The sequence below is a fragment of the Carya illinoinensis genome, chromosome 5, assembly GCF_018687715.1.
Source record: "Carya illinoinensis cultivar Pawnee chromosome 5, C.illinoinensisPawnee_v1, whole genome shotgun sequence".
Lineage (NCBI taxonomy): Eukaryota > Viridiplantae > Streptophyta > Magnoliopsida > Fagales > Juglandaceae > Carya > Carya illinoinensis.
In genome coordinates, this window is record NC_056756.1 from 25,779,039 (window position 1) to 25,798,641 (window position 19,603).

The 19,603-nt window shown below is 36.9% G+C and overlaps 1 non-coding gene and 1 pseudogene across 1 annotated transcript; one reads left to right on the forward strand and one right to left on the reverse strand.

The window, feature by feature from the left end:
- Positions 1-18,646, reverse strand: part of LOC122310227 — a 37,177-nt pseudogene extending 18,531 nt beyond the window's left edge.
- LOC122312111 lies at positions 1,655-1,758 on the forward strand. Its single transcript, XR_006243024.1, has one exon. It is a non-coding gene; the product is annotated as a small nucleolar RNA R71 (small nucleolar RNA).
- Positions 18,647-19,603: the final 957 nt, after the last annotated feature.

Below are 19,603 nucleotides of genomic sequence, written 5' to 3' on the forward strand. Positions count from 1 at the left end.
TTTGGATCAGATTTACTTCATGCACATCATCATCATCACCAGGTTGTTTACAAATATTGAAAATATTCAACTCCAAAGTCATGTTGCCAAAAGATATTATCATCACACCACTCCTACAATTTATTAAAGCATTTGAGGTCGCAAGGAACGGCCTACCCAAAATTATAGGAATTTGAGTGCAAACATCAAAGACAGGTTCTGTGTCCAAAACAATGAAATCCACTGGGAAATAAACTTTGCCTACTTGAACTAGGACATCCTCAACTATCCCTCTCGGTATTTTAACTGAACGGTCAGCAAGTTGGAGTGTTACCTTGGTGGGTTTAAGTTCACCAAGACCCAACTGCTCATATAGCGAGTAGGGTAGGAGGTTAACACTAGCTCCGAGGTCAAGTAAAGCTTTTCCAGTTTTAAAATTTCCAATCACACAGGAAATTGTTGGACAACCTGGGTCTTTGTACTTAGGAAGAGAATTGTTCTAGAGGATGCGCTTACCTGCTCAGTGAGAAAAGCCTTCTTCTGCACCTTCATCGTACGCTTCACTGTGCACAAATCTTTCAAAAATTTAGCATACGATGGAATTTGTTTGATTGCATCTAACAAAAAAATGTTGATTTTTACTTGTTTGAAAATTTCAAGAATATCAACATTTTGAACCAACTTGTGAGAATGTTGCAATCTTTGGGGAAATGGAGCAGGTATTGGGGCTTTCACAAGCACATCCAATTCAACCTTCTCAAGTTCACCATCACTCTTGGAATTTAAAGAGTTGTTGGTCTCATCAACTTTCGTTGTTGAAATACTCTTATCAATTATTTTTCCACTGCGTAGAGTGGTGATGGACTTGACATGTTCAAATTCTGAATCAGAGGGATTTGAATTTCTTACCTCAAATTTACCTTTGGGATTTGGCTGAGGTTGAGCAGGAAACTTACCCTTTTCTTGAGCATGCAATACAGAGGTCAAGTCGCTAATAGAACTTCTCATCTCAGTAATGGCCTGCATTGTCTGAGTGTTGATATTTGCTTGTCCCTGCATAAAAGCCTGTAATGTTTCCTCAAGGGTTTTCTTATGTGGAGGCACATAAGGACTAGAAGAAGATGGCCCTTGAGGATTTTGATTTTAATTGGACTCATTCCTCCAACTAAAATTGGGGTGATTTCTCCATCCAGGATTATATGTTTCCGAATAAGGAGAAGAAAATGGTCTCCTATAGGAATTCATGACATTTGCTTGTTCGTGCAACACCTCTTTAAAAGCAGGGATTGTTGGACAATCCTGAGTTAGGTGTCCACCAATCTCACAAATGCCACAATTTTCTTCTTCTTTTTCACTGGCCTTAACCGGATTTACCTTCCTAAGTTCCATGGCTTCGACTTTTCTTGTCAGACTTGCTATCCTAGCATTCACATCATCATTTCCTTTAAGAACATACATACCTTCTTGAGACATGGCACCGAGTTTGGGTTTATTTGACCGATCAGAACGATCTGTGTTATCCCAAGATTGGACATTTTCAGCTAACTGGTCAAAATAGTCTCAAGCGTCATCAGGATCTTTATTTAAAAAATCACCGTTACACATCATTTTTACAAACTGACGCATTTGAGATGTTAAACCTTCATAGAAGAAACTAATGGTGCGCCAAGTCTCATAGCCATGATGTGGGCAAGTTAGCAACAATTCTTTAAAATGTTCCCAACATTGAAAAAATGTTTCATTTTCTTTTTGAGAAAAATTCATAATATTTCTGCGAAGGGTGTTGGTCCTATGAGTAGGAGAAAACTCTTTTAGAAATTCTCTTTGCATTTCTTGCCATGTGCCAATAGATCTTGGTTTCAAGGAGTTCAACCAATTTTTAGCTTTTTCTTTCAAAGAGAATGGAAACAACTTTAATCTAACAACATCATCATTGATAGTTTGGTTTTGTAAAGTTGCACAAACTTCTTCAAATTCTTTTAGATGCAAATAAGGACTTTCTGAATCTAAGCCATGAAACTTGGGAAGTAATTGGATTACTCCCGGTTTTAAATCAAAATTTCCCATATTCGTAGGAAAAATCATGCAAGATGGAGTACTTGTCCTTGTAGGCTGCAAATATTCGCGCAAAGTTCTCATTGGCGGATTACCTGCTCAGTGAGAAAAGCCTCCTACCCTCAATTTCTGATTTCAGCACACAAGAAAAAAAACAGCACGTCTCCCTTGTTGAAAACTCCCACACGGCTCTTCTTTGCCTCAAGTTGGTGCTGCCCTTCCTCCAATCAAATTAACCAGCCGAATTCCTTCCTCCAATAAAATTAATCAACCGAATTCCATCTTCAATAACTGACTCACACTTGGTTGAAAACTCAAGCACGTCTTCACACTTCAAAAGCAGCCCTCCAATCAATCACATGTTCCTCACCTTAATTCCAGCCGACACCAAATTTATTTTATTCTGCTTTGCCTATCAAATTTAGCTGCACCAACTGATGAAAGTTAAGCCAAAAAAATAGCCGCCCAATTACATTCACACTTCTACCGAAAATTCATTTCTCTTTTCACTTTTGCCGTAATTCAGCCCCATTGTATGACTTTAATGTTGCACCACCAAAAGTTCTCAAGCCTCCGTGATTTTCGTTCAACCATGAAGATCACATGCATTTTGAATAATCAAATGAAGAAAATAACCACTGATTCTTCATTTTGTCTTATTTTTCAGCTGTCCAAGTACATCGCTTCTTTCTTTTCATTCCTCTCAATTAATATGCACTTTTGATCAAAAGTTCCAACCGGATCCCATTTGAATTTTATTTAAGCTGAAAATAAAAAGAAAGAAATAACACTCAAAAATAAATTAAAAGAAAAATAGATTATAAAAAAAAATAGACTATATTTTGTGAAGATTTATTTTCAATCTTAAGCATACAACATGACTTATGATGCATCATATTTTGTTGATGAGTGACTTGAAACACCGGGATGCAATATTTACAAAAATGAGAATTAGTTTGATTTGTATAGAATGAAGGGCAAGTTTTGAAAGAACATTTTGCACATGCTTACACTTGTAGTGTTTCTCATTAATGTTCATTGATTTAAAACATGAGAAGTAAACTGCAGGACTACCGAGCTTTATATATATAAAAAAAAAAAAAAGGCAGAAAGAAAGAAAGAAATAAAAAAAAAAATTCATGTAATTTTTCCTGAATAAAGGGCTAGAAACAGTTATCCAAAACTTTGGGGGTTGAATGTTCAACCTTTAAACAGAGTTGGCGTGAAAACTGCTAGTCCCTTAGGCTTTGAGGTAGTTAGAATCAATAATGATTAATCTTAAGGTTGAAAAATCCTATGATAAATCATGTTTATTAGTGAGGAACACACAAAGGTTTAGCCACACACACATATCTGAGTTCTAAGATATTTGCCTTAATTCTATGTGAACAATTGTTGAGACTTTCCTTGTGGATACAACTCCTGGTGTTGAGTAGTCACGAATCGATTTTTTGTGAGAATTCAGAATTATGTTTTATTGTTTTTGTTTGAATTTTGAGCTTTATGCAATGTTCATCTCAATTAATTTTCACTATTTTGCTCAAGGATTTGTATAGAATGACCAACACACCTCAACTCCCTTCTATCTCTTACGTAACCTGCCCCTCAACTCCTACACCCACCGATTAAATTTACTCAAATTAATGAACCAAAAATTTAGTATAGTTTTACCTGCAAGTATACAGGTGTTGTAGTATCTTACAGGATTGAATCCACGGGATTCACTTTTGTGATAGAGAAAATAAATTCAGACAATGAAACGAAATTACTAAAAGAAACGTGCGATCAGATGAAGATTGATAAAATAACTGAATCAACCTAAAATGATAAAATGAATTAATATGGAGAAATACTAAGGTTTCGAGGATTCGTTTAATAATTTATGATATTGTTTCCGATCAATTTACTTCAATTAAACTAGAATAATAATTCCGTTTAATTGGAAGATTTAGTATTTAAGATCAAGAAAAATAGTCGCTTATGATTGAGCGTGAACGATTGATGATTAAAACATTTACAAATCTATTTGAATACCACAGGGATTCCTCAAGCATTCACTGTATTCGGAAATCACAATGAATCAAGATGAGTATATAGATAATCAAAATATCCAATAAAATCCTTCAATCGATCAAGCTAGCAGAATAAATTTTACGTGGATCTAAAAATAATATTTAAATCATTAAACTTCACCTCTAACCTTAGTATGGAAATTTAGCCAATCATATTTATTATAAGTGCTACAGAAATCATATAAATATTATTCATTAGAAAACTAAAATGAAATACAAGAAATACTAGGCAACAATTTAGAAACAACAAAATTTAGATTCTAGTCAACGTCGAAAGAATAAAGCTCACGACGTTACTAAAATGCATAAAACAGAAATTGAAACTAAAAGAAATTCATCAAGAAGAAGCTGCAGCCCCACCAGATGCCAAACGAAAAACATGAAGAAGCAAAAATAAAACTCCAACCACTTCAACTCCACGTTAAACTCAAGCACCAATCTCCTCATGTTCCTCTCTCCACCAAAACAAATCCCATCCAATTAGATTACTCCAGCTGGCTCCCTTCAAGTCCATCCCCCACATCAACTTCTTTTCACATCAACCCCAAAGAAAATCTGGAAACTCCTTACACGTCTCCCTCTACCCAGCCAAATATCACAAACCGACCAACACCCCCTTAAATCTAATTCCCAACCGACCGACTCTCCTGCCCTTAACTACCACTTCACATGAAAATCAATCATATCCCAGCTCCCTCTCTACTCTCAATTCCAACCACGTACCCCTACACGTCTCACCCTCTCTCCAACCGACCTCACACAGTACCTCCTCTCTTCTACTCACCCTTTCACTACCAACCAAATGACCGACACCTCACTCAAACCCAAGCACGGCATTTTCCCTTCACTTCCCTACACGTCCCTCTCTACCCACGTACCCCTGCACTCCAATTTTAACTCCAGCAAATCATGCACCGACTCTACACAAGCACCCACCGACTGCCTCCTTCAATCAAATCTCTCTCTCGCCTGCACCTTCTTACCTCTCCAATTCTCTCAACACCCCACGTAACCTGTCACCCTCAGCAAATCCTACACCCACCGATTGCTACTCCTTTCCTTTACGTCCAGCAACATATATATATATATATATATATAGCTGCTTCTAGTCGTCCAAACTCCCTCCTCCAATCACAATTCCTTTTTCTTTCAATCACCACCGATTTTCCTACACTTTTCTCTCAACTCTTGCACCTCATTCCAGCACAACCCCTCCTGCTTTATAGACTTGTTGCCTCTCTTCTAAAACAGCTGGACATCTCCCCTCAATTTCTGATTTCAGCACAAAAAAAAACAGCACGTCTCCTTTGTTGAAAACTCCCACACGGCTCTTCTTTGCTTCAAGTTGGTGCTGCCCTTCCTCCAATCAAATTAACCAGCCGAATTCCATCTTCAATAAAATTAACTCAGCCTAATTCCATCTTCAATAACCGACTCACACTTGGTTGAAAACTCAAGTACATCTTCACACTTCAAAAGCAGCCCTCCAATCAATCACATGTTCCTCACCTTAATTCCAGCCGACACTAAATTTATTTTATTCTGCTTTGCCTATCAAATTTAGCTGCACCAACCGATGAAAGTTAAGCCAAACAAGCAGCCGCCCAATTACATTCACACTTCTACCGAAAATTCATTTCTCTTTTTACTTTTGCCATAATTCAGCCTCTTTGTATGACTTTAATGTTGCACCACCAAAAATTCTCAAGCCTCCGTGATTTTCGTTCAACCATGAAGATCACATGCATTTTGAATAATCAAAGGAAGAAAATAACCACTGATTCTTCATTTTGTCTTATTTTTCAGCTGTCCAAGTACGTCGCTTCTTTCTTTTCATTCCTCTCAATTAATATGCACTTTTGATCAAAAGTTCCAACCGGATCCCATTTGAATTTTATTTAAGCTGAAAATAAAAAGGAAGAAATAACACTCAAAAATAAATTAAAAGAAAAATAGATTATCAAAAATAGACTATATATGTGAGGAAATATTGTCCCATTAAATCATAGTTATAAAATTAAGTATAAATATGATATCAATCAATTAAAAATCACAACTCGTATCTATGCTTATTAACCATTTTTCTATCTAAAACCAATAATAGTGTTATGAAGAATTTAAAATACATTGGTTTTAAATAGCTAAACTATGCAATATTTCAGCTCAATCAGGCATGACCTCGAACTTGCTCACCCTCCAATTGTAATATCCGCTCATTCTCTCTTCTTCTTTATTTATGAGCCTCGATCTATGTGTCGAACTTCGGTCTACGTGTTGAGCCTCGTTTTACATGCCGAACTTTGATCTACGTGCTGAGCCTTATCCTAAGTGTTGTACCTTGATGGCATGTTCCAAAAGTTATCCAGTGGATTTCAAAGTAAGATAGATATTTTAAAGCTTATGGATATTTTAAATATTATGGAAATATCTATAGGAGATATTTCTAGTATTATTAAATAAGCTTGTTTTTAAAGTAACACAATTATAATATTTTTGATGAGTTCTAAAAATATTATAATTGTGGATAATTTTAAATTAAATATTTTGGTTGTTTTAAAATATTAAGAGGTTTAACGTTATGTAGAAAACTCTAAAATTTATTTAAATGATTTTATCCTTTTTGAACAATTAACGATACTTTTTCATTTTAAATAATGATGAAGAAATATTATTTTATAAACTTTATTTATAAAATAATATTCTATCTTAATTCCTCTTAGTGTTTTACTTAAGTGTTTTATTTTAAAAAAAACTTACGTATTTTCAAATCAGTGTTTAAACTCATTGTTAGATCATTTTGAGGATTCCGAAGCGAAGGATTGGGATTAAATACCCAGGCCCCAACCCTTTTTCCTTCACTTTTTTCTTTCTTCTTTTTCTCTCTTCTCTTTCTCTCTCTCTCTCTCTCTCTCTCTCTCTCTCTCTCTCTCTCTCTCTCTCTCTCTCTCTCTCTCTCTCTCTCTCTCCCCCATGCACGTCCAGCCGATACACGGCTTTGCCTTCACCGTTCGGTTCAAGCTCCCAGCCGGCGCCACCTCCAGCCGCCATGCCCCACCTCCACCTCTGGTTTGATCCTTCCTCACCATGGACCACTACCTCACCGGTGGTGAGCTATATTAGCAACCTCTTATCTCTCTTTCTCCCTCCAAGCAAATGGGTCCTAAGGTCATTTTCTCCTTTTTGAGCCACCATACACGGCCAAAATGGCCACCAAGCACCACTAATGGCTTCACAACATCATGGGCTTCCTCCCCATGTCCTTCTTTTCCTCTAACTCTCTCTCTTTCCCCGATGGGTCTCCACAACTAGCCATACGATTGCACCACCGTGTACCATCGTGCATGGCCACCCACAGTGTTTCATCAACACCACCTTCTTCCTTTCATCACCACGACCTTCCTTAACACATTTCATGGCCAACAGAGCTATACATAGCTCTCACTCTCCCTTACTCTCCAAGGCATGAAATTAACTTCTAGTGGCTGATCCACCGCCTGGCCACCACATCTACCTTTCCTTAGCTTCCCATGAAGTTCTATGGCCTTCATCCACCTTAAGCAAACTTCCACCTTTTTGGATTCCCTGTTCACAGCGTGATGCCCCACCATGAGGCCACCTTGAGCCTTTCCAAGGCCACACCTAGCTATTCTCAAGCCCAAACTGCCACCTTATGTGGTGGACAGCCACTGTACGCGGTGTTACTGCCACGTACAACGCCTACAACGACTTGATCGTGATGAGCAGTGAGCAACGCATGGGTTATCCCATCGATGGTATAACCTTCTATCTCTAGTTATTTACGTTTATATTAGTTGATTGGTTGGAATGTAGACTGTGTAATTAGTATTTGTGGAGTTCGTTGCGTAGTTGTGAAGTGAAGTATAGTTGTGAAGTGTTGGGCTTGATTGTGTAGTATTGTGGACTGTGTTGTGAAGTATGGGCGTGAGATGGATGCCATAGTTATGAAGTGTGAAGGGAGTACGCGTGGAGCGTACTCTGTGTAGTGCAGCGACACGCCGTGTGACGTGCGCTATAGTGATGTGTGTTGTAGAATGAAGGGAGTGCACGTGGAGCGTACTCCATGTTGTATGGCGATACACCGTGATAATAAGCGTTGTAGCAAAGGGATGCATCGTGAGGTGTGTATCGTAGTGATGTGTGTCATAGTGTGGATGGAAGAGAGTTGACATGAGTGTACTCTGTACTAGGTCGTGATACACTGGATGACATGTCACGAAGGGTTGGATGGCGTAGCAGAGAAGTGTGGAGTGTATGGTGCAACGTCGGGAAACTGTGTAACAGTGTCCCAAAGTAGTGGTGATGTGGCTATAGTCCATGGAAACGGATGTTGCCTTGAGGTTGACTTGTGGTTGAAGGTATGTGTGAAGCGGTGAAAAAGGTATCAGATAGTGCAGCGGAAGCATGATGAGCATTGTGCTGTTATTTGGGAATTTTTCTCGAGCTGCATAATCTGACAGAGATGCATTTCTGGATGCAATCCTCTTGTTAAGTGACGGGAACTGTGTAACAGTGTCCCGAAGCAATGGTGATAGGGCCTGTAGTCAGGGATGAAGGGTGTCACCTTGTGGTTGACTATGGCTAAGAGTATAAAGAAGTGGTGGAAAAGTATCAAAGAGTGCAGCGGAAGCATAATGGGTGTCGTGACGTGACTCGGGATTAGTCTCGAGCTGCATGTCATGACAGAGGTGCATTTGTCTCCTATCAAGTGTTGGGATGAACTTGTACAGGGCCGAGAAGTAGGAAGAGTCCTATTGACTGGGTTTGAGTAAGTTGGTATTGGAGTATGGAGCTTGTTTATACAAGCGAGCATTCATTAGAATTATAAGTTACTCTTAGGTGATAAAAGGGGATGAGATACAGGTGTCTTTGGCGAGACATGTGTGCCGGATAGGTTTACTATATGTAATGAGTAAATTGTCCTCAGTATGGGTACATGGTATTTTAGCCCCAGAGTTGGCTTGAATTCATGTAGTCTGACTAGTTGGGAATGAGAATTTAGTATGGGCTAGGATGCGTGAAGATAGTGACGAGTATATAGTCTAAGGTTGGGACGCATGACTCTATTGATCGAAATCATGCGTCGGATTGTGGAAATAGAAGAATGAGACGGAAGTCTTAGTGTCTTAACCCTAAGGTGAATCACGAAGGTTCACTTTAAGGAATAAGATCCCGAAGGTTTTAGCATAGTAAATAGCATGTAAGAGCCTAGTGATGGACGAAGAGTGTTCCAAATGAGGCATAGTTCTATTTTTAGAATAGTTACTTATGCATTAGATAGATGATGATGTAAGATTATGTGTATGCATATAGGTTGCCATCTGACATGCATACGAATAGACTGCATGGAATGAGTATGGCATGAAGTCTAGGTAAGTATTACGTTCATATTCTTCTAGAGTTTTTCTATATACAAACGAAGAAGAAAATGAAAGCTTTTCTCTAAAAGGAAAACAAAACCTTTCTCCACGAAGACACATTTTACGAAAGAATAAGAAACGAAACGTAAGTTTTCAAGTATAAGTACGTAGCGGCCCTTCTTGGCAGCCCCTTTTTATGCACCCAAAGTATATGTATGTGTATGCATGTGAATGTGTGTTATAAGTAGTATGTATTGTATGTACATTCATGAAAAGAAACAAAAAGAAGCTTTAAAAGACCAGTAAGAACTATTAAGGACTGTAAGGACTGAAACTGTAATGGATTGTTCCTAAAACAATTCTTAAGAAAAGAAAGAAAACTATTTTTTAAAATAAAATAACTTTTTATAAAACAACTTTTATGAATAAAAAGAAAGAAAATCATTTTCTCTTAAAGAAACTTCTCTTAAAACAACTTTTACAAAAAAAAAAAAGAAAAAAGAAAATATGCTTTAAACGACGGAAAAAAATTGTATTAAAATGTCTTTTTGAAAGTGAGGCCTTGGCCCTCTGTTTTAAAGTGTTCCTATGAAAGTGTATTAAAATGTCTATATGAAAGAAAATGCTTTACATGATGCCATGAAAGATGACTTTTTCTAAAATAACTTTTATGAAAATTATTTTGTTTCTAAAACAACTTTCTATGAAAGAAACAAATTGAAGAACTGTAAGAACTGTGAGAAAGGACTGTAAGAACTATAAAGGACTAAATGGACTATAAAGACTAAATGGACTATAAAGGAAAGGAAATGACTGACAAAGAATGAACGGACTGAATGTATGATGTATGAAAATACGTAAGGGCCACATGGAGTGAAATGGAAATGGTACCAAATGAATGGACTGGACTGGGCAGATTGCAATGCCGGGTAAGTAGTACTAGTAGTGCATCCAGTGCTGCATCCTGACGGAATGGATTTCCAAAACGTGGCCACAGGCGGAATCATGTCCAAAAGACCGCTAACCCTAGCACACGAGGCGTAACAGTGTGCAATGGTCAATGAAAGTGATAAGAATGAATGGATGCATGTTAAGAATAAATGCATGTATGTATGAATGAATATAATGCATGAATGTACATAAGTAAGAAAAGATGAATACATGAATGTACGTATGCATGACTGTATGTAAAAGAACAAATGCATGAAAAGACTTTTTAAGAAATGAAAGCAGTGATGCATGGGGAACTGTTTTAAGAAAGAAAGCATGCTTTTAAAGGAAAACCTCATCTTGCAACGTTTTAAAATGAAAAGGATGTCTATGCATACTATGTATGATATGTATGTATGGAATGGCAACTGCATGACTGAAAAGCTATGTTATTATATTTTGACTGTATAAAATAATTCTTACAAGTCGTCCACTCATTTTAGTTTTATGTGTGCCCTTCCAAGGACAAGAGGAGCATAACAAGTCAGGACGAGCACAGCCCAAGGGGAAGAGCACGAAGGCCTAGGCAAGATATTGTATATTGGAAACTTTGATTATGAAATTTACTGTTTCTGCTGAAATCTTTAATTAAGAAAAATGAATTTTATTTATAACATGGAGTCTTTTGTATCTTGGCATGAATGGAAAAGAAATTTTATAGGAATCAAAATTCCTGTTGATTTTTATCAAAATTGAACTGAAAAGGTCCCACCACAAGGATGAGTGTTACACCAATACCCCCAAACTGTGCCCACTTGCCTTACACAAAATAAAAAAAGTGTAACGATTAGGCGTAAGGCTAAGAGCCCGGACCACTGACTGATATATAATCATAAAGTCATAGGAAGAAGTGGAAGACAATTCTAAAGTTTTCCAGAATAGATGAAAGGAATTAACCAAGATACAATAAATGAAAGGAATATCATACAAAAGAACGTACCAAGAAATGAAGCAGGAGGAGCACTGAGCGTGTTTATGTGGGTTGTAATCATGTTGTGTAGAAAAGGAGTGTGTTTTTCAAAAGAAATCCCACATCGACAATATATCAAACCTTCAAGATGTTTATATATTATAGACATATATTATTTATACGAATATTATATTAATAACACATCCAACTAAATTTTGTATATTAGAAAGTTTATTGTGTGTTTAGTTTTTTTTTTTTTTAAATCAGTTTTATTATTTTGTATATTAGAGAGTTTATTGTGTGTTTATTGTGCGGGCTTTTATTTTTTTATTTTTAATTTCAATTTATTATTTGTGATCAAATGAAAAATTTTGGTTTGAAATCTTTAAATATTTATACTTGTATAGTTTTATCTTTAATGTCCATAAAAATTACATAAAGCCTCCTATATAATTTAAATCTTAATTATTTATCTAATGTATAAAGAAATTGTTAATACCAATCGTTGACTATAAAGTTTAAAACCATAGAACAGACACTTGTGCAAACTAAAATCACGGTGGAAGTAATGAATAAAACGATATGATAAATTAGTTTCACCAAATATCTAAGCAAATTAGAATCTTAAACATATCATTAGATGTTTTTGAACAACTCAAACAATAACAGACTCACTGTAGACATGAAGACTTGATCCATCAAAACATTGATGCACTGCTTTGTTTAAAACCTACATGCATATATGTATCTAGATTCTAAACTCATTGAAACACATTTTTAACATATAGTAATATACAAATGTATTGAATGCAATACAATACAAAAAGAATTCAAATCCATACTCAATATGACCCCTGATGTAACGGTATGCAGAGTCTATTCAATGATCAATAATTGATAAATTATACTAAATCAAGTTACAATACTTATGTAATGTGGAGCTCAATCAGAGATTTCTTCACAGTTATTTGATATGGAAAAAAAAAATGAAATGTAAAATAATGTTGCATTTTGATGTCAAAACATCGTAAAAAAATGGGTGAAATACGGAAAAGAAAAGAAAGACTTATTTTGATGGCTTTATAGGCTCTGCCCATTTGAAGTTCAAATTGAAGATAAAACAACCAATCTTAATTCTCTCCAATCTATACCCCCTTTTCATTTTATTTCTCCAAAGTCTAGATTTTTGTCTTAGACAAACAACTTTGTTCTTTTCACCTCTGCTCTTAGATCACAACTTTCTTCCATTGATCACCACAAATGATCTCCTCTCTTCCATATCATATTCAATCTATTGGGCACTCAAAGTTTCTTCTTTTGGTCCTTCATGGCCATATCTCTGCCCAAAGCTTTCCCGCCAAGAAAACGGCAACAATTATCGGCCGATTCCTTCATTTCTCCAAAACTCTCTAACCAGAACCTTATCCAATCTCCTCCTTTTCACCCAAGAAATTCCATCCCTCACACTTTTCCAATTCCTTCTCAAGTGCCATTCAGTTTCCCTCATCTGCAAATCCAAGCTCCTCGCCATCCTTTTGTCATCCCATCCCCACTCTCTCTCCATCTGTCATCCTATGCTTCAGAAAAATGCACTTGTTTTTGCAGAGAGAGTCAAGGCCCTCATCGAGGACTGCTCCAACGGTAGCAAGATGTGGCTCCTCATGCAGATTGAGTTTGTGGCTAACAATGGAAACCATTTGGGTGCTTATTCGAGTCTTCGCCCCCATCGGAACTTCGTCCTTGTCATCCCCTTTTGTCTTTCGGTCGATCTCATGATTATAATTCAAGCACTAAAAAGACATTGAGAATAAAAGAGTAACGCCTCTGTTCGGCTGAGAGAACTAAAGAAATGAAGAGAAAATGAAACTCGAAGCATCAACGATGACATTGCCTATCACTTTCAAGGAAACAAAAAAGCTAACTCAACTAATTCGCAATTTAGAATTAACTGACTAATGGGTCTTGAAATCGACCGCTGCTAAAACACGACTCTCAGATAATGGTGGAAGAGACCAAAATTATGTCGTCACACACTGATTAGCCTCCTCCTTCCTCTTATGAATCGACTACTACTCCATCCACCCAGAAATCTCACTCTGAAGGCATTCCCACCCAATCGCAGAATAGGAGGACATTAACATGGAGGAATCGATTGGACCCAGCCTTAGCCAGAAGAGGTTGTCCTGGGATTACTTTTTCTCTCTGTGCTTCTGTTAGTGCTAGAGACTCAAGTACGTTCTAGATGAAGAAAAATGGGATTGAAAGAGGAAGACGATAGGATTTTAAATGCGGGAATTTTCTTTTCTTCAATGTCGTGTCGTGGGGTCAAGGTGCTTGGAAGGGACATAGGATTAGGATGTCAGGGCCAACCAATATGTCCAAATCTGAAATATTTTACACTAGAAGGAGTTTGGTTTTGAAAGTTTTAGATCGAACCACTGCTTTGGAATCGAGGCATCACTTGGTGCAAGTCACTCTTTGCACCCTTTCATTCCTGATTTGTATGGTATGAATGCCACCTAGATAGTTGTAACTCAGCTTTTATATAATTAAATAAATGTCACTTCCACGGAATTGAGTGACGAGTCTCCATTGCTGAAAGTAGAGGATATTAACGTATATAAGCTTTTATATATATATATATATATATTCAATGTGGGACTTTATAATTGGGGTTCAGACCAAACCCACCACCATTTTCACCTCTTTTCAAAGATTGTCATCTCCTTCTTCTTTAGTCGCATTAAACCAGAGAGAATAGAGATACAAAGAGATAGAATAGTTGGTTGTTTACACTATATATATATATATATATATATTTATTACAAGTTTTCAAAAAATTAAGAAAGAAACATTCGACGAGAAATTCTCTCATTAGCCCAACTGCCAATTATTGCTTAATTACCATCTTCATAAGTATAATTTTTGAGTTAGGATGTTAGTTCTGCCTTGCTCTTCCTAGATTTATTAGCAAACCAAACAGCTGTAAGAGCAAATATGAGCATTAAAGCAAATGAAGTAGAGAGAAGCCCACAAACCTTATTTTCCTTGCAACGCCGCTCTCCAATAACGTAGAAAAACCCCAAGTCATAACTAGATTCACCATACACAGGACCCCACTGCTTGCATGCCCCACTTTCTAACTTCTAATGTTTTCCAAAATAAATATGCATAATAAGAGCAAAATAGAGTGAAAATCTTTAAAATAAGAAACAATTAATAGCCAAGATCCAATAAATGAAAAGAATATCATGTAAAAGAACATGCCAAGAAATGAAGCATGAAGAGGAGGAGGAGGAGGAGCAATGGAGGTGGCAGTGTGGGTTTGGTTTGGATGTCTGGAAGGAGCATGTCCCACATCAATTGTATTGTTTAAAAATACTAATTTAGAAAGTTGTTAATTAAAATATTGATTTTTTTTTTTAAAAATACAAGATTTGAAACTCAAATTAAAAAAGAAAAAACTAATAAAATGAGACTGTTACTCAATATATATTATTAATTTCATAGATGGTCAAATGAGAGTTGTTGTTACAATAAATGTTTAGATTACTATACAATGGAAATCGTTTATCTAACTTCATCTGTAGATTGGTCTCTTGCTGTTTGGTCATGGTCTTCAAGTTGGTCTATTGCTGGTTGACTGGTTGTGAGTGTTTGACATTGTGAGTGCCCGCATACAGAAAAATGATGATTTACAAATATTATGAAGAGAGTCACAATATTCTCAACCCCCACCGCCCTAACACTTGGAGAAGCTAGCTAGGAAAATATAAGTATTCTCAGAAGTTTCTCATCTGTGTGAACGACAGCCACATCTAAACATGTGATATTCTTTAGAAATTTCATATCCTTTGGCCCAAATAGGACATAATTACCGACATAAGCAAACCACTGAGAATAGATTTTTTTTTCAAACCTGGTACTTCAAACAAAATCTTCAGTGTGATGTTGTCATCTCCATCATTTATGATATTCATGACTCCTTTTTCACTGTGATGATTGCATCATTTTCATCGTATTTGTGAAAGGTGGACAAGTTGGAAGTATCACCAGTGAGATGATGTCCTCCTATTGTCACACGAAACAGAAAATGAGAAGGAAGATGTATACTCTGAACAAGCACACAATAACATGTAGGAAACATCATGTTGCAGACAAGTTGATGAAAAGCAAGATGCAACAACTGAAAAGTATAAAGCACTGGGACAAAAAAGTAAGGCAACAGAAAAGCATAAAATCATGCATCAACAGCTGATTAAGACTGCACACAATTGTAGATAAAGTTGTGTAAAGTAATGTCTTAGGTTGTCATGAAAAGCAATGTCTTAGATTACTTGTAAATCAGTAGAAAATCAAAAGTTAACTTTAGGACTCTTCCTCTTTAGTCTTTCGATTTTTTTGTAATCTATATATATTTGTAACAGAACCTATATTCAGGAGTAGTGAGTTAATGAGAATTTCAATAGCTTTCTCTTCCATTTGAAGCTATCTTCCTTTCTCATATCTCCCTTCTATCCTTTGCTTCACAAGTGCTACTCTGCACCTTATTTTCTTACACAACCTGAATCAATAATCCAATCCTTTTCAAAATTAGTTGATGCCAATGCATCAATGGGGGTGGTTCCTGCCATAAAAGTATTGTACCCACTCTTCTTTGTTGTTAGGTTCAACTTCCTTCTTAGCTACATTTCCTTCTTTTAGGTTTACACAAAAATTCTTCTTTATGCATGATGTCCAAGTTTACAACATTAGTAACACTTTACACATTTTCTATTTTTATTTGTCTTATAAGACAATTCTCCACCATCTTGATTCATGCTTCCTAGAGCCTTCATTTATAAATATAATTTTTATTTTTTCTAGCTAAAATTTTTCCTTTTTGTCGAAAAAGAGAACATCTCCTTCACTCTTTGAAATGGAGCATCTCGCTATTTGACGAGCCAAAGATTCTTGTGATGTAAGAAGATTTTCAAAATCTACCAAGATGGGTTAAGTAGCTCATCCCTAAATATAAGTGAAATAGAGAGTGTACTCCCTCTTCAATACAAGAATGGTGTGACGTTTCATTCGTGCCTCAGATATAGGTTCCTCTAGATTAAGGGTTGAAACCTTGAACAAAGATTTTAAATCATAAAAAATGATAAATAGAGAGATCACCTTGAGTTGTATTAGCCAACACATTCTCCAAATGTTGCAATTGAGTCACTTCCTTCTTGTCGAACAACCCATCGAGGGTAGTCCAACTACAACCAACTTACAGTCGATAAAATGTTAGAAGAACACAAGAGATATAAACCTCTTCAAGATAAACTCTCCTTTTGCACTTGCTATATACCATCTCTTAAACATATTGACGTTTTCCAAATTATTTTTTTATAGCATTCACATAATGTCCACTAACCAAACCCCCATACATCTTCCTCAACAAGATAAGACTCCATGCATGATCTCCATATCTTGTAACTTGATCTCCATATCTTGTAGCTTGATTAACTGAGCAACTCAATCACAGAATTATTAAAATGTCCACCCAATTTCATCTTTACACCACCAGTTGATTTTCTTCCCCAAGGATTAACCCTTGAAACCTTTGATTCCATGATGAGAAATGTGATGTGCAATATCTGGACCACCCATGGTGCTGCATGTATGAGTGACACTAATTAAGCATGGCCTTGGTCTAAAACTCTAGCTCCTTATCTTCTATGGAAATTTGAGTTGCTAGCTTCTTGGAGCATACTAGGCCTTCATGAGAGCAAGAGTGTATTAGGGATGATGACATTTTTATAGTGTAGGTGGGCTCATTCTCAAGGGATGAAAGTGCTACTGAGTTACCTCGAGTTGGGGATAATATCAAATCATTATCTGGATTTTATTTTCATAATTTTAATTTGATAGTGCTTAAGATATTTACTTTATTTTGTCTCAATATAATTTCCTTATAAATAGGGACCTATGCTTTATATTCAATTACAATTGAGAATAGTAAAAATGTAGCCCTCGAAGTTTTTCTCTTATCTCTTTTTCACCTCCTTTTCTATTTTATTATATATTTTTTTATCATAGTATCAAACCCCTTGGCTAGGTTCAATTATGTGGACTATTTCTTTTAAAGCTCTTTCAGTACCTTTACCTCTTACAAAATTTTTATCGTCATTCAGTTGTCTTGTCTCACATTGATATATTTGGAGTATCTTAATTAGCTGTGAGCCTTTTTATTAGATTTTGGTCTATTGTGAGCATTGCTTCAAATCCCATATTTACGTTTGGCCTTTTGATTTTAGTCCTATAGTTGACCAAGGCCTTATATAGAACATTGTTGGCCACAACTCCAAATTTGATGTTCCATTTGTCTTTTTTTTTGATAAAATCATACTTTCATTCACCTTCAAGGGAAAGATGGGACATGATTACAAAGAGGTCTAAAGACCAACCCATTTGAACTCTCACCAAGCTTTAAAGATTCCCTAGCCAGACCGTGAGCAAACTGGTTGCCACTTCTCCTAACAAAAGCCACCTTCCACTGGAACAAGTTGGACAACACCATCCTAGTGTCCAACAAAACCATGCCAACTCTATCCCATCTTTCAGAAAGGTTGTTGATCCTTGCCACAATCTGGAGTGCATCTCCTTCCAGAATAACCGAGCTCAACCCCAAGTCCCTTGCCATGGAAGCTGCATGAAAAGCTCCTAAGGCTTCAGCCAACACAGGTTCAGCCAAGCAGGGAACAGAGAGCTTCTTAGTGGCCAAAGTGGAACCCTCATGGTCTCGGGCCACCAGACCTATTCCAACCCTACCCTGATCCACATTCACAGCAGCATCCCAATTTATTTTTACCCAACAAGATGGAGGAGGGGTCCATCTCGAGGGGTGAGTAGAGGCCACTTGAGGTTTAACCTTCTTACTAGCTTGAGCTGTCTTGAACTCTTCTAGGGACTGGGTTGCTTGCCTCAGAAGAATGTTTGGGTGCAAGAAAGACCCTTCAAACAGTAACTTGTTCCTTCTTAACCATATGTTCCTAGCAATGACTGAAAACATGTCAAGTAAATCCCTCTTGCACTGTAGAATGAGTCGTTCATACAATCATACAACTCTTTGAAGCTGGCTTCCCTCAAAGTGCTTTTTTGAAAAAAGACATGGCCTTGACTCCAAACATCCATGGCTGAACTGCAGCTCCATAGAGCATGGATGGTGGTCTCCTCTTCTCTGCAGCAGATGGGGCACAAATGGATGATGTTCCATTTGTCAGTCGCTTCATTATCAACACTATTTTTGTCATCTCATTGGAAATTAATCAAAGCATATGAAGCCTACAGTCAAATTTCAAATTCAAGATTTCAAAACTTCACCTTGAGTTTGAGGGACGATGTTGGAAATAATATCAAATCTAGAATTTGATTTGATATTATCTTGACTTGATTTTTATAGTGATTAAGATATTAAACTTATCTCATCTCAATATAATTTTCCTATAAGTAGGAATCTTTAGTTTGTATTCAATTACAATTGAGAATAGTAAAGATGTAGCCCTTAAAAGTCTTTCTCCCTTATCTCTTCTCTATCTCTCTTCTTTTTTTTTTTTTCCTTATATTTTGTATCATGGTGTTAAAGCCCTTGGCTAATGTGACGCCCCCAAAATCCCCACGCCCGAACACGGGGAAGTTGAGACGTCCGGATGGTGACACCCCGGGTCACCATCCCATCGACGGGTGCCGAGTGTGTGCAAGGCAGCAAAAGTGTACAGAGAAACACGCAGCGGATAAGAAAGTCATAACTAAGTACCAGAATTTTTCTTAACATAATACAAGCTGTTTAAAACGTACATAGATAAAATATTTCATATACCACAAATACAGTTTTAAACAAATAAAAAGATAACATCAGCAACCCGGCGGAGCCGCATCCTCGGGCTCAGCCTCTTCCTCCTCAACCTCATCTCCTGCACCAAAAGCTACGGAACCACGAATGGTACCGCAGGTAAGTAAAACCCAAACACTACCAGATAAAAACACATATAACTCAAACAAGATGCATGAATCATGCCCAATGCACAAAGCCCATAAAACACAGTTTTCCACGCACGCCAAAAGACACATTTGACATCTCAAACCATTATCCAATTTTTAACCGTATGCACCATGACCTCCCCTAGGGGTCATCCGCACACCCTGGCTCCAGTGTCACACCGCGGAGTACCGCCACGCATGTGACACCC